The following is a 5,568-nucleotide window of genomic DNA, read 5'->3' on the forward strand; positions in this document are numbered from 1 at the left end:
AATAATAAATACCGTGGACTCAAGCAGACCATGTTAATGATGATGCAGGACCAAGCAATAGTCCATCCTGTTACACATCAGGTGAGTCAGAACTGACTTGACAACAATTAACAATACCAGGTGAGGGCACAAAAATTACCCCCTTTTTGAAGATCCCCAAGTCCAGAGATCAATGATGAACAATCACACCAGGACCTGTCCACACACAGACCCCTAGGAAGCCCAGCTTGTCTGCCACACACATTCATGGAGGACCCCTCTGATGAGTGCATAAGGCCCAGGAGGCCGGTTTATCTGGGACCCGGGGCCACATCGGAGAAACTACATGCCCTCACTGGGTCTCAGTTGTCCTACATAAGGCCAGTGGTTAGCAGTTCAGTTATCCTATAACATCACACAGGATTCCAAAAACAACTCACTGCCACCAGGCCAATTCCAAGTCATAGCGATCCTACAGGACAGAGCAGAACTGCCCCACAGGACTTCCAAGACCATGAAAAGTCTTTATGGAAGTACACTGCCACATTTTTCTTCCATAGAGTCACTGGTGAGTTCCAACTACTGACCTTTTGGTCAGTAGGTGAGTATTTTGACCACTGCGCCACCAGAGCTCTTTTGTTGTTGTTGTAAAGCACCGTTGAGTTCGTTCCAACTCATAGCGAGCCTGTATTCTAAAACACTGGGCCACAAGGTCGGTTTGAACCACAAGGTCAGTGGTTCAAACCATTGACCTTGTGGTTCAAACCGACCTTGTGGTCCAGTGCTTTATCCTACTACACCTGGAGGAAGTGGATAGGATGGGTTTGAGCATTGGTTTTCTCATCTTTATAATGGGTATAGTGTTTACTTTATGGGATTGTTGTAAGGATTCCATGAATTGTATAAGAACCAGTGGCTGGCAGATAGTAACTGAAAACCAAACTTGTTGCTGTCAAGTTGATTCCCACTCATGGCCGACCCACATGCTACAGAGTAAAACTGCCCTGTAGGATTTTCTTGTCTGTAATCATTCCTAGTGTTTGCCAGGCCTTTCTTCCACGGACCCCCTGGGTGGGTTTGAATTGCCAACCTTTAGGTTAGTCATTAAGTGCAAACTATTTGTGCCATCTGAGGACTTTGACTCATAATGGTGGTGGTGGTGGTATGCGTGCTGTTGAGTTGGTTCCAAGTCATAGTGACCCTGTACAGGCTTCCTGAAGTTGTAAGTCTTTATGAGCGCAGAAAACTCATCTTCTCCAGTGGCGCAACTGGTAGATTCGAACTGCTGAGCTTGAGGTTAGCAGCCCAGCTCATAATTCACTACACTAGCAGGGCTCCTTTGACTCATAATATAGATTCTTGATAAATGAGAGTTTCATTTCTCCTGCCCGGTCGCCCTCGCCCACACTTCGCCCTTTCTTTTTGTCTTTGTTCCTAGCCAGTACCTCGGGCTTTGGGAAGTTTTAGAGAGTGAACCAGCTGCTGTAGGGCACAGAAAATGGGGCAGCAACCCCCACCAGGGGACTTGGGGGTGGAGAAAAACTTTTCAAACCACCTATGTGACTCTGAAGGAAAGATCTGCCTTCCTGAGACCCCTTTCCATGATAGGGCTGGGAGAACTCAGGGCCTGGGAAGGCAGGTGTGGGTGAGGAAGAGAGAAAGATGAGGCTTTCTGCTCCTGTAAAGATTTATAGCCCTTTAGTTTAAGAGTGTGCGGGGGAACATAGAGTCCCCACTGAATAGTTTTCATCTTGTCTAGATGGGTCTGGTGAAAAGAGATGGGGATAAGACTCTTATGATTCAATAGTGAGCAATCGTTATCATGACTAATTGCAACTGTTAAAATTGTAAAGGTACAAGTTTTGTAACAAAAAGAGGGGAGTAGTTAATCTTACAGTTCAGAAACAGAGGACTCTATGACCATCAAGTGAGAAGAGAACAAGCAGAATGTAGGACCCTATCCAGAGAAGCGATGATATCGGAGATGGAGGCAGAGATGGGGACATGGAGAGAGGGAGCAGCTGAGGACTCTAGACTCATAGAAAGAGAGGGACTAAGAACTGGTGGCCAGGAGGTAGGCTTGTAGAATGTGCCCTTTGGTGCTTTAAATTATTATATATGCCTAAGTGTTAAAAAGAAAAAAAGAGCTAAAATGAATAGAGAGAAATACTGTTAACTGATAGTACATGGAGGGGATTATAATCATTGTAATGTAACAAAGTATATGATTTTTTAAATATAAAACTGATGATCTGCCCTGTAAACTTCCACTCAATTCACAACAAAAAACTTAAAAATATATATACATTTACAGCTTTGGAAACCCTATACAGGGTCGCTATGAGTTGGAACCGACTCCATGGCACATAACCACCACCACCTAGTTACAAATGTCAGCTCCGCCAACGCAGCCATTCCTTCCCCATTAGAGGCTAGGTGAGCTCTCACCAGCCTGAGTCCTGACCTGCTCTGGGGGAGACTGTGTCCTTAGAGTCAGCAGGTGTGTAGGGGTAGCTAGTACCCCTGCCTCCCCAGGGGTCACAGAGTCATTTTTTAAACAGGGAAAATGCAGGTTACAGCAGTTGTGTGCCTCTCAGCTGGATTCTCCTTCCTGGTCCTGGCTGAGGGGCTGAGTCCTTCTGGGCCTTATCCTGAGCCTAACCCTGCAGCTGTGGGGGCCTGGGTAGGCGATGGGGCAGCCCATGAGAGGACGAGAGGGGAAGCTGGGGCAAGATAAAGGGCTGATTCCAGTGACTTTGCAGTATCATTCCCTTGTGAAGGACCAGAGGGACCTTGGTTGGGAGCAGGTAATTGTCCTCCAAAGCATCCTAGCCACTGCCATCAAGTCAAATAAGACTCACAAGGACCTTATAGGACAGTGTAGGGCTACTACTTAGGGTTTCCAAGGGTAGTGGTTACGAATCGGGCTGTGAACCGCAAGGTCAGCAGTTCGAAACTACCCGCTGTTCTGAGGAAGAAAGATGAGGCTTTCTGCTCCCGTAAAGATTTACAGCCTTGGAAACCCTGCACAGGGCCACTGTGAGTCAGAATTTACTCCACAGCACATAACCAACCATATCTTACAGAAGTGGATAGCCTCATCTTTATCCAGAGCAGCAGCTGGTGCGTTTGAACCACCCTTTTGGTTAGTAACCCAACACTTATCCATTTTAACTTTCCCATCTCCATACCAGCGGCTCAGGAACAAGCTTGAGCATGTCACAGACGGAGAACAGGCCCAGAAAAAGCATATGATTGATATCCAATGTCACCCAGGCAGGCAAAGACCGGAACCCAGAGCTCCCAACGTCAGCTCAGGCCTGGGGCCAGGCCTCCTCTCCCACCAGATGCTCTCTCCAAGACTTTAAAGATGGCGGCTGTTGGAAGCTAGAAGCTGAAACCAAATCCTGGCTTTCCCCAGCCAGACAAGCTAGAATGCCCTCCACTTCTCTGGCCCCTACCGATTGATTAAAAGTTTGCTGGCTGAAGACCCATATGACTTCCCTGCCCGAAGTTATCATTTGGTTACTTCTCCCTGTCTAGGCAAGGGGAGCTTTGGGTTCTTACCCTGAACCCTAACATAGGTGTCACCTGGACCCAGCTTCTTTAGTGGCACCCATAACTTTCCAGGACAGGGAGGAGCGCGGAGAAAGACCCTTTTTCCTGGGCCCTGGACCATTGCCAGAACACCATTGCAACCCAGCTCAGTCAGAGGGGGCCAAGGGAAACCTCATCCAGTGCTCCTGCTAGGATTCTTGATCCCAAGCCCTCTCTGGGGTTTTTGAGCCTGCCGTCTTCCTCCTGGGTGTTGAGTCTGAGTTGGAGGTGATGGGGGGACAGAGGAGGCACACACAAGAAGATTTGTGTCCATTTGCTCATCTGAGCTATAGACACAGGGGAAAGTGAGTTCCAGCAGAGGAGAGGACCAGCTTCCCTTAGGTTGGGCACCTGTGGTCCCCTGATTCTGCAGGGTCTCCCCTCCTTCCTCTCCGCCTCTCCTACACTCTTCTCACCTGGACTCCGCGGCTGCAGGTGGGGTTTTCCGGGCCTGTGAGAGGACCGAGGACCACGGGCACAGGATGTTGGCCGCTGCTCCAGGCACTGTTCCCAGGCAGACCTGAGGGCTCTGGGAGCCGTCCGCCGCCTGCCCGGACTGTAGCAGCGGTCGTGGACGCGGGCACTGCCCGGCCCCAACCGGCCTATTCCGGGGCGTCCTTTGCCCCTTGATACGGTGCCTCCTTCTCTCCTTAGCACGTGGGGGGCAGCTGCTCAGCCTGCTGGCGGCTGGTGGGACAGCCTTGGCCTAGGCCATGGGCCAGCGTGCCTGCCAGTCCCCATCTGGGGCCAGTTTGGGTCGGCTCACCTTTAACCCCTTTGCTCCGGGAGCTTGGTGCGTGGCCCTAAAGTTGCCGACTGGGTCTGAGAATAAAGGAATCCAGGCGCTGTTGGGTCCTGGTGGGGAGCTGAGGAGCCTAGGACGTCTCCCTAACAGAACTTCTAGCCCCTCCTTGTATCTCATCCTAGGACCAGAATTCCCACTCTGTCTGGAGCTCCCAGCTGGCTCATTGAACCCCATGCATTCCCTGGTGGCCAGCTCTATCCTCATTGCCCTCCGGAGGGCCCCTTCTCCCCGCGGAGCCCTCCTTATCAATTGATTTCCCATCCCCCTCCCAGGACCCTGAACCTCTTCCTCCTCTCTCTTTCCCTCTCAGGGCAGCTCTTTTCCTTTGAACCTCACCTCTTCCCAGACAGAGCCCCCTTGCCTTCACTGAGTTCCTCCACAGTCCCTCACCTGAACCCCAATTCCCATCCTGAACCCCACATGGCCTCCCCTCATGGGATCTTGATGCTGGGTCCTAATTTTCTTCACAACCTTCTAATATTCCCCAAACACCCTCTAACACCCATAGCAGACCAGCCCATGGCAAGGGTTAAGTGCTGTCGAGTTGGTTCCAACCCATAGCGACCTTGTATAGGCTTTCCAAGGAGTGACTGGTAAGCTTGAACCGCCAACCTTACAGTTCAAACTGACTGCAGTCTGGTGCATTAACTCACAGATCCACACCGGGACTCCAATGGCAAGGGGAGGGACAGGCTAAGGCTGAATGCTAGCCAAGCATTTGAATTACAGAGTCCAGCAGGAATGCTTTCAGTCCTCAAGGTCTTACTGAGTAGGCTCCACCTGGGAAGAGAAATTCAGGGCCTTAGCTCACCTGCTAGCCCCAAGAATTTGTGTGGGGTTGAGGGAGCAGGGCCCAGGACAAAACCGTCAGCAACAGGCAGTTGGAGGTAAACAGAAGGAAGAACTTCAACAACAGTGCTACCCAACAATGGAGCTGATGCTCTCTGTTCCCAGGACCCTCCATCATATCTGTGCATTGCAGAAGAAGGTCCTTTGCTGCCAGCAGGAGGCAGAGTTCAGGGGGGCTGTGCCATGTTGAAGGGCTGAAGGACCCAGAAAAGGCCCTGCTGAGACCCTCGCCTGAATTCACACTGTCCTGGGTGGGCATTCTGAGAAGGGAAGCACTTGAGGATGGTTCCTGCTTCTTTCTAGCCTTCACACTCAGTTATTTTTCTGAGGGATTTTTT

The sequence above is a fragment of the Chrysochloris asiatica genome, unplaced genomic scaffold (assembly GCF_000296735.1).
Source record: "Chrysochloris asiatica unplaced genomic scaffold, ChrAsi1.0 scaffold00034, whole genome shotgun sequence".
NCBI lineage: Eukaryota > Metazoa > Chordata > Mammalia > Afrosoricida > Chrysochloridae > Chrysochloris > Chrysochloris asiatica.